Raw genomic sequence first — 11330 nt, 5'->3', positions numbered from 1 at the left:
AACATAAAAGTGGAGATAGAAAACATAAAAAAGGACCAGCCAGAAATGAAGAATACAATAACTGAAATGAAGAATGCCTTAGGAGAAATCAACAGTAGATTAGATGAAGTGGAGGAATGAATCAGATATTAGAAGATAAGGTAGCAGAAAATACCCAATCAGAACAGCAATAAGAAAAAAGAATCCAAAAAATTGAAGATAGTTTAAGGTGCCTCTGGGATAACATCAAGCATACCAACATTTGCATCATGGAGATACCAGAAGGAGAAGAGAGAGAGCAAGGAATTGAAAATCTATTTCAAGAAATAATGACTGAAAACATCCCTAATCTGGTGAACGAAATAGATATATAAGTCCAAAAAGCACAAAGTCCCAAACAAGATGAATCCAAAGAGGCCTACACCAAGACACATCATAATTAAGATGCCAAAAAATTAAAAACAAAGTGATAAAAGCAGTTAGTTACCTACAAGGTAGCTCCCATAAGACTGTCAGCTGATTTCTCAACAGAAACTTTACAGGCCAGAAGGTATTGGCATGAAATAGTCAAAGTGATAAAAAGCAAAAACCTACAACCAGTATTACTCTACTCAGCAAAGCTCTCATTTAGAATTGAAGGAAGACAAGAAAAAGCTAATGGAGCTCATTATCATCAAATCAGTTTTACAGGAAATGTTAGAGGGACTTCCTTAAGAAGAAGAAGAAAAAGGAAAAAAAAATTAAATATGTGAATAATAAAATGGCAATAACAATATATCTAGCAACAATTACTTTAAATGTAAATGGATTAAATGCTCCAATCAAAAGACATAGAGCAGCTGAATGGATATATATTCTGCCTACAAGAAACTCACTTTAGAAGGAAAGACACAAACCGAAAGTAAAAGAATAAAAGAATAAAAAAGATGTTTCATAAAAGTGGAAACAAAAAACACTGGGGTAGCAATACTTACACCAGACAAAATAGACTTTAAAACAAATGCTGTAACTAGAGACGAAGAAGAACCTGGTTATCCCACTTCTGGGTATTTATCTAAAGAAACCCAAAACACTACTTCGAAGGGACACATGAATCCATATGTTTGTTGCCACATTGTTTACAGTAGCCAAGATATGGAAGCATCCTGGGTGTCATCAATGAATGAATGGATAAAGAAGAGGTAATTATATATACATACATGTACATGTACACGTATACGTATACATATGCATATACATATACATATGATGGAATATTACTTGACCATAAAAGAGAATGAAATCTTACCATCTGCAACGACATGGATGAACCTAGAGGATATTGTGCTGAGTAGAGTCAGACAAAAAAAAAGATAAATGTCATATGTGGAATCTAGAGAACAGGATAAACAAACAACAGAAATAAGCTCATAGATACAGAGAGCATTTTGATGGCTGTCAATAGGAGAGTGGGGGGATGGGTAAAGGGGAGAGGGGATTAAGAAGTATAAACTGGTAGTTACAAAATAGTCATGGGAATGTAGAGTATAGCATGGGAATATAGTCAATAGTATTGTAATAACTACGTATGGTGTCAGAGAGTACTGGATTTATCAGGGTCATCAATTCATAAGTTATATAAATGTCTAATCACTGTGTTGTACACCTGAAACTAATATGCTATTATAAGTCAACTATAGTTGAAAAAATATATATATAAAAATTTTAAAAAACTAGATTGTCAGAGCAGGTCAACAAGACCCATCAACACAAATTAACAGAAAATGGGTCATGGACCTATATGTAAAATACAAAACTGTAAGATTCCTAGAATATAACATGAGAGAAAACCTAGATAATGTTGAAAACCTAGATAATCAATGACTTTCTAGCTACAACATCAAAGGTACAACCTATGAAAAAAAGAATTTATACGTTGGACTTCATTAAAATTAAAAACTTCTGTTCTTTGAAAGACAATGAGAAGACAAACCACAAACTGGGAAAATATATTTGGAAAAGACATACGGGATAAAGAACTGTTATCTAAAATATACAAAGAAAGACCTCTTAAAACTCAACAATAAAAAATAAAGAACCTGATTTAAAAGTGGGCAAAAGACCTGGACATCTCACTAAAGAAAATATACCAGTGGCAAATAAGCACATGAAAAAATACTCAACATCATATGGGGAATACTCAACATCACATTAGGGAATTGCAAATTAATCTAACAATACACAACTAATCAAATTGTCGAACTCCGAAACACTAGCCTTACCAAATGTCAATGAGGATGTGGAGCCCTAAGAACTCTCATTCATTGCTTGTGGAATGCAAAATGGTACATCCTCATAGGAGGGCACTTTGGCAGTTTTTTAAAAAATAAACATATCCTTACCATATGATCCAACACTTGCATTTCTTGATATTTCCCAAGTTGAAAAGTTATGTTCACACAAAAACCTGTGCACAAATGCTTGTAGCAGCTCTTTATCATAATTACCAAAACTTGGAAGCTACCAAGATGTCCTTCACAAAGTGAATGAATAAACAGTTGTAATCCAAACAGCGAAACAGTATTCAGCACTAAAAAGAAATGAGCAATTGAGGAGACTATGGCTGTGTGGAGGCAGGGGGTATATGGAAAATCTCTGCACCTTCAATTTTGCTGTGAACCTAAAACTGCTCTAAAAAATAAAGTTTATTTTTTTTAAATAATGACATTAGGTAAATAAAATGTCATACTTATTGTATAGCACTTGGTCTTCCAAAATGTTTTCAAATTCATACTGAAGATTTTAAAAGATTCACATGGTGACTGTGTTATAAAAAGGAAATAAAAAAAATACCAGTAATCTTAACTTTAGTGCCGAAAAAAAATACTGGGAGAAAGAATTATCATAACCAATATTCAAACCTCACAAAAGAACAAAGTATGTGATACTGATTTTATTAAGTAAAATCCAGTCAGGCCATGAAGACAGGTTCTACCAGCAACAGTAGCAGAGCAGAATTGATCTGGCTAATTATAGCATGACTTTTGTCCCACATCTTTGGATTTTCTAAAAGGTCAGGAAACAGGAGTTCAGTGACATTGTTCTTGGTTGGAAAGGCAAAGGTTCTCATTAATTAAGGAACCGAGAAGAGCTTTGAGAGGTCAGTCTTGGGCCCAGTGGTATTTAAAAGGTCTGCTGGGGAGGAAAAAAGGAAGGTACTGCCAAGGCTGTGGAGAGGTCAGAGGGAAGAAGTTGAACTAACAGGCACCCCACCTTAGCAGGTCTAATCCCCGCTCTCTCAGAACTTCCTTTTGGAGGCCCTCTCCCAAATGGAAAAAGATTGGTCTGGAATATTGCCATCTTATTTAAGAGTCACATGAGGCAGAAACAAAGACAAGATATATACTCCTCTTGCTTCCCTGAATATTCATTTATGTATTCTTTCCTTCATCTACATATATATATTTATACAGTGCCATCTATATGCCAGGCTGTGTGCTAGGTACTAGGGGTACAACAGTGAATAATGTCTTTGCTTTCATGGACGGCGAGGCAGAAAATCATATAGTAAACAGATATGGAACAACATGCCAAGATATGAGAGGTGCTATGAGGAATAATAAGACAAGTAAGGGAATAGAGAGTGGTGATGTATTGGGGTGCTATTTTAAATAAGGGAGGGCTTCTCTGAGGGGGTGAAGTTTGAGCAAGAACTGACTGAATGGTTTTCTCTTAAAGAAATAGATTCGGTAATATCAGTAGAAACATGACGAAACTTTTCTTGTGATACTGAAGGTATCCTCAACATTATTGAAAAAGTGAAAATAAACCCAGATGAAAACAAAAGGTTGGGGCAGTGAGACCAGGAAATGACAGGCAGAATAGGCTGATGAGTTTTAGTATCAGACAAACATGGGTTTGAGTTTCTGCCCTGCCGTGTGACCTTTATGAAGTTATTTAACCTCTTTAAGTCAGCCTCATTTTCTCCATCTGTAAAAAAGGACCAACTGGGGTATCAGATTTATGGGGTTATTACAAGAAATATAACAATTCAATGAGATGATACATTTAAGACTATTAAGCATGGTCAGGTTCTGCTGGAAGCCCTCTTCCAGGTTGCAGATTTCTCACTGTATCTTCACAGGGTAGAATGGGTGAGAGATCCCTCTGGAGCCTCCTTTATAAGGCACTACAGTTGAACCTTGAATAACATGGGTTTGAACTGCATTGGTCCACTTATACATTTTTTTTCAATAAATACATTTGGCCCTTCATATCAGATTTCACATCCAAGAATTCAACTAATCGTGAATGGAAAACAGGATTTCCGCATTTACAGTAGTGGATTCCTAACTTCAGATTCCCAACCACAGGTCAAAAACATTGTTTTCTGTTCTTGGTTGGTTGAATCTGTAGATGTGAACGGCAAACTGTAGAGTCAAAAGTTATATGCAGATTTTCAACTAGATGGGGGTGGCATTCCTGACCCCTGTGTTGTTCAAAGGTCAACTGTAATTCCATTCATGAGGGCTCCACTCTCATGACTTAAGCACCTCCAAAGGCTACACCTCCTAATACCATCACCTGTGAGGGGTAGGATTTCAACAGAGGAATTTTAAGAGGACAGAAACAGTCAGACCATAGCACACATTAACCAACATCTGGAATTATAGGCTTTTTAAAGTTTTGCCAGTTTGATATGTATAAAAAGCTACTCAATTTAATTTCCTGATTACAGATGATATTTAGTGTAATACCTATTTGTATTTCCTCTTCTGCCTGTATAGAGTTTTGTCTATTTTCTACTGGGTTGTCTTTTTCTTACTCATTTCTAGGAGTTCTACAAATATTCTGAATATCAATCATTTATCATTTATTGCATTGTAAATATCTTTGTCCAGTGTCTGACTTTTTTCATAGTATCTTTCGAAACACAGAAGTTTTACATTTTACTATAGTCGGATTTGTCAATTTTTGTTGTTAAACTCTTATACATTTTCTGTAAATTTTATGTCTAGATATTTTTCATTTCCTCATAAATTCTTTGTGAAAAAGTAATGAGTTACATCATTCCCTTCTGATTCATATTTTCTCATGTATTATTCTAATCGAATAATAAGAAAGTCTAAACTTTGAATAATACCTCTCATAATGAGAATGTTAAACATGCTTTAGAGGAAAGGGAAAGGGTGTTACCTGGCTGTCATCTAAATATAAAATGAATCACAATAGGAATTAGAATACTGGTTAAAGAAATAGTATAAAGTGTGTACTATGAACCAGCGTAACCTGAACCTTTATACCTAGAAACCACACTATTTTTCTGAGTTTCACTGCCATTTCAATTGTTCATGTTCATTTACTCATGTCTTATTAATTGGATCCCTCGTATTATTTTATATCCTTATGAGCAATTTGGTCACTGGTTCAATAGCAGGAAACTTAACATATATTTTCTAATGACTATGTACACTCAATAAATAATGCCTACTAAATACATGGTGTCAACTGCCACAAAAATGTGACTTTCATTCCCAGGCTAGGATTTTTGTCAGTTTAGTCCATCAGTATATCTCCAACATATATAACAGCGCTTGACATATATGAGAAACTCAATAAATATTTTTCAATTTGTTGAACGGATGAATGAATCTTTACCATTCTTGGATTTATATGATAGGTGGACTTTCTTCCTATTCGAGCATTCCTATTTCCCTAAGCATGTTGAAACCTGTTAATTTCCTGAGGTTCTCATGAGGCCTAAAATTGCAAAATAAAGGGAACGATGCCTGCTGACTTTATTCACCTAAAGAGAAGCGGTAACACACAAAAAGTGACACAAATGACAGTTCGGCCTAGGTTATATCAAATGGACGCAAGCCGAAGATTTAGTCATTCTGAATTGCCACATTTTTTTAAGACAACATAATAACAATGGTCAGGCACAGTGCTAAGTGCAATGTATATATATGATCTCATTTACTCGTGCAACCAGTCCTAAAAAACAGGTGCCATTACCCCCATGTACAGGTGAAGAAACTAGGATTTAGCGAAGGCAATTTATCTAAGCTCAGGCACCTAGATATTAAGTAGTGACAAACTCAGGTCTGTCTAACTCCTAGAAAAATTCTCTGCACCAGTTTGACACACTGACTTATCTGAAAGCCAAAGCCCCTGAATAGGAAATAGACCTGCACAAATGGGTCATGAAGTGTAGAACCAACCAAATCTTCTAATCTTGGAGTAATTTTGATCCATGTGTCAAAGATGGCCAAGGCCTAAAGCTCAGATTATCATTCATAGACATTTAACTTTATTAGTATCAGGCTTCCATCCAGGAGACAGACAGACCTTCCTCAATGACCAGCTGTTACTTATTTTAAATATCACCCCTGTGAATAGCTTTTATTCATATAATGTCACAGTTGGTCATTGGAGATCACTAATATTTTACTTGAAAGCATACTGGCCAGAACTATTTTTTAAAAGTTTTATTATAGAAAATTTCAAATATGTCCAAAAAGAGAGAAAAGTGTACCTATCCCTCACTTAATGCGTTTAATCCATTCCTGAAAATGCTTCCTCTAAACTCCTGGGCTGTGGACCGGTACCAGTCTGTGGCCTGTTAGGAACCAAGCCACACAGCAGGAGGTGAGCAGTAGGCAAATGAGAGAAGTTGCATCTGTATTTGCGGTCACTTCCCAGCACTAGCATCACTGCCTCGGCTCCACCTCAGCTCATCAGGTAGTAGATTCCTATAGCAACACCAGTCCCTGGTGCCAAAAAGGTTGGGGACCACTGTTATAAAAGAACAAGAAAAGCAACAAGTTCAGGTAAGTGTATTAGTTTGCTAAGGCTGCCCTAACAAAGTATCACAAACTGGGTGGCCGAAACAAATAGAAATATTCTCTCACAGTCTGAAGGCTGGAAGTTTGAGATCAAGGTGTCAGGGTTGGTTTCTACTGAGACCTCTCTCCTTGGTTTGTAGATGTCTGCCTTCTTGCTGTATCTTCACATAGTCTTCCCTTGTGTGTGTCTGTGTCCAAATTTCCTCTTTTCCTAAGAATGCTATTTTAATTTAATTACCTCTTATAGATCCTATCTCTAAATATAGTTACATTCCTAAGTACTTAGGGTTAGAACTTAACATATAAATTTTGAGGGGACACAATTCAGCCTATGACAGTAAGTAATAAACAATTGGAAAGTAAATAAATATCATTCATACATGAAATGCACCATAACGAAATGTTATTATACTCACCCAAAGAGATAGAAAAGGCTTTGTGGGGATAGCAGAAAGAAGAGGTGCAGTTTTTTTTGAGAGGTACAGTCTTCTTTCTGCACCACTCTCTTCACTTAACTTTCAAAGTTTGGAATCATTTTACACTGAGGCTGCACTTAAAAATACAGTTATGGCATAGAAAACCACCTTTGGAGAGAAAAAAGGGTTAAATATGAAAAGAACACATATATGAAACAAACTAAAAGGCTGTCGATGGCACTACTTCATCTCTGTAGACACATGTGTGCAAAGCAAAATGGTTTGGGTTCATCCAAACATGGCAGGCAATTCAAATTTGGCCCTTATGATATTCTCTGACTACAAAGTGTTATTGAGTGCATTGCTGACTATATCTTTGCCTAAAACTGTAACGTTGAAATAGCCCTTCTTATGGTGTATTTATTTAGAGTGTGTTTGAATGAAAAATCATTAAGCTACAAGAAAGGGAGTCATTGCTCCAAAAGTGGGATAATTTCTCAAGAGCCACTATGGTGAAAAGCCATTAACAGAGCAGTCATTATACAAGCCTGTACAATAAGTTTTCATGCTTCAAGTCACCCAGCTTCAGTTATCGACCTGTGGCCAATTGTGTTCCGTCTATTCCCTTACTCAGTTTCCCCTTCTCTCCAGTTTATTTTGAAGCAAGTTGAAATATATTTCATCTATAAATAAAAATTATTTTTTGAAAAGGAAAATTACTAAGCTTTTACTAGATTACAGGCAAATCACACACTAAAGTTCTACAAGTATTCCCCATTATTACATCAAATTTCCAGGTAAAAGAATCTTTCCATATTAAGCATTTATGATTTAGACACAGTTTCAAAGCTCAACTCTGTAATTATTAGCTTTATGACATTTGGCAAATGGTAGCTGCTCAAGGTGTCAGTTCCCTCATTCAAAAAATGGGTACTGATAAAGGTATTTCATATTGTTATACTGAGCAAATAAAATAATATATAATGCACTTAGCACAGGTCTGGCATCAGAAATATACAATAAAGGTAGCTATTTCTTTTCTTTCAGTGTCCAGCACAGAGAGAATGCTCGAAAAAGTGTTATATACCATACAGTTATTCCATTACTGTGAGGGACTCCTGTGTCATCTGACGGACTTTGCTGGTATGGTTACCCATGCTTGCTACTGCTGATGAGGTTGTCTGACTCTAAATCTAGAACATCATCCCAGAAATGAACCTTCCTTAGGGACAGCTCAGCTGAGCAGTCCATCCCTTTCCTCTCACATTCAATTTAGTTAGGGCACAAAACAACCCTTTGAAGAAATTAAAAAAAAAAAAAAGTAAAGCAGAAAGAAGTCACTAAACTATATCTGAGCAAATGGAAATTCTGGAAACACCTCCACATGTTAAGCATGGGGAAAATTTCCAAAAGCAGTGTGGCAGCTATGCAAATATGCTGCAGCAAAGAAATAGGAAAAAGAGCTCAATGACAATGATAAAACAGAATGAAATGAAAAGAGAGATGGAGATTAAAAGAACAAGGGCCAAAATAATAACATTGAAGAACTATTAAGTAAATACAACCTGCAGGATAAGTAACAGATATTTTCTGAAAACTGAATTATTAATACAGTTTTGCTTTTTAACACATGCAAGAGAAAATTCAAATACATTAATGCAAATAGAGAGAACATGATAGAAATGGAAGATAGACAAACAGTCCAACATAAAGATAACAGATGTCCCTGAAGTAACAAACCTAACGAATCATACAGGACTATTGTTTAAAGTTCTAAAGGAAGAAAATTTCCCTGAAATGAACAAAGAATTAAATCTGCAATATTAAGAAGCACACGAATTGCAAAGGAAAAAAATGACATAGCACAAGCAACAGTGAGATATATCCTGGTTGTAACTGAACTTCAAGGATAAACAATTTTTCAGGAAAACAAGCAACAAAAACAAGTCATTCGCAAGGCTTTTATTTGTTTTCACTTGATTTTTGGAAGCCAAGCAGGCTTCAAACTCTCTGGATGTACTGGAATAGGCCTGTAAAGACACGTTCTCATTCATCTTTAAAGGTAACAAACAAACATCTCAAATATGAAAATAAATAAACTCAAAGACAATAACACATATAAACCCTTCTTAGTAAAAATCATCCAATAATGACTCAAACCAAAAAAGAGGTAAATGGAGAAGCTATGATAAAAGCCCAAGTTCAGTACCTTATGTCAAAAGACAAAGAAGCATGATCTACCAAGGTCCGAGAAAAAGAAAATGTGATTCAAGAATTTTATATCTAGCCAAGTTATTTTTCAAGATAACAGAAAGACATTCTCCAGACAACAAATATTCAAGGAATACAGATACTATAAGCTCTTTTTGAGGCAGAGGGGATGGCTACTTGATAATGAAATCTATATAAAACCATTGAGGAATTAAAGAAGTCAAGAATGAAGAAAAGACAAGTGCAGAGTGTTAAATTCACTTAAATATAAAACAAAGATTAACCAATTGTGGACATTATGGTTACAAATCAGAATGTAAATATTAAAAATCATAACCACATAAAAATAAAATGAACCTACTGAACACAGCAGAGGAAAGGGGAGTTGGAGGAAATTTTAGTGTACTGCTAATATCTTCAGGTCTCCTAGGAGTATATCAAAGATGCTCTCTAAACGTGCAATGTGAAAGTGAAAAAAAAAAAAGACATAATGACTTAAAACTCATAATGCTTACTATGATTTTTTTTCTTAATCTTAGGAGTATCCTTAAAGAACTAATGTTCTTTGTGAACAAACATTTATTCAAAGTTCAATGCCTTCATTACAGTTTCACTTGTCAAATTCAAATAGGATTAAATTTAATATTGTTATTTAAAAACTCCACATCTGGAATGTGCATTTCTGACTAGCAATCTTTTTCTCTGATGTACATAGGATGTCTGAAGCAATGTTCTCTTATAACAAGGCTTAATAGTATGTTTGGGAGTAATTTTTCACTTTTCCCTTGTCCTTTGCTGTTATCATCTCCACTTTTTTTTTTATGGTGACATTGGTTGACAAAATCCAGTAAGTTTCAGGCATACAATTCAACAGTATCTGCTCCTTCTTTGTGAACCTGCATTATCTTTACAAAAATAGCAATCAGTATTCTAAAACATAAAAGTGAACAGAGAAGAGAGTTGGTCAATGCAGAGAATCTTTGCCATGATTCATCTCATTATGAGCCCATAGAAATGACCTTAACAACCCTTGGTCATATAATGCTTTATAAATAGAAAGAGTTAAAGAGGAAATGCTAAGCAAGCAAATGGTGGTAAAGATGATAATGGACAGGGAAATGAGAAGGCAACTCGAACAAGTGGCACAAGTTTTGGTTTGGGAGTCACAAGACCTGAGTTCTTGTTCTGGTTCAGATATTTATTCTTTGGTTCACCTTGAAAAATCTCAGTGTCACTTTGGATAAGTCATTGAACCTTTCTGAGCACCAGGCCCAACACTGCAATATATTCTTGTTTCTCATGTAAAGGGGGGGATATGTATTTTTAGGTAAAACATCATGATATGTAAATAGTACCAACTAACCCAAAATATTTTAAGCACTTATAAGCTAAACAGAGCATATCCGAAGCTGTATGTAGCCTGTAGGCATTACCACTTGGTGATCAACACTGTTCACATACCCAATCAGTGGACAAAGCTGAACCTAATGGAAGCTCTCCAGTAGTATACTGGAGCCAGCTCATACACATTTACAAGAGCCAATCGTGTGCATTCTTTCCAACTCCATATTCAATGACATCACATGAAGAGCTTGAAACCAGCCACAGTGGCAATACTTATGCCATGGAAATCATAAAATGTTGCAAGTCAGCCTCTGCCTCCCACCATAGCTGACTGCGAAACATTTACTAGAATAGCACTCTTGCTCTCTGTCCCAGTTCATCCTATGTTTATTGTAATATATGTCAGAAATGGAAGAGATCTAAGATATTCTGAAAGAAATGAAAACTCAATCGAACTAGCTAAAAATTAAAGGGGGGAATGTAAACAAAAAAGGGGCTGAACTACAAAACCTTAGAGAAGCCAGGGATATGGTCTCCTGAATAAGATAAGAGG

The sequence above is a fragment of the Rousettus aegyptiacus genome, unplaced genomic scaffold, assembly GCF_014176215.1.
Source record: "Rousettus aegyptiacus isolate mRouAeg1 unplaced genomic scaffold, mRouAeg1.p scaffold_m13_p_6, whole genome shotgun sequence".
Taxonomy (NCBI): Eukaryota; Metazoa; Chordata; class Mammalia; order Chiroptera; family Pteropodidae; genus Rousettus; species Rousettus aegyptiacus.
The sequence above is the reverse complement of the archived record's forward strand: the minus strand, read 5'-3'. Positions refer to the sequence as shown.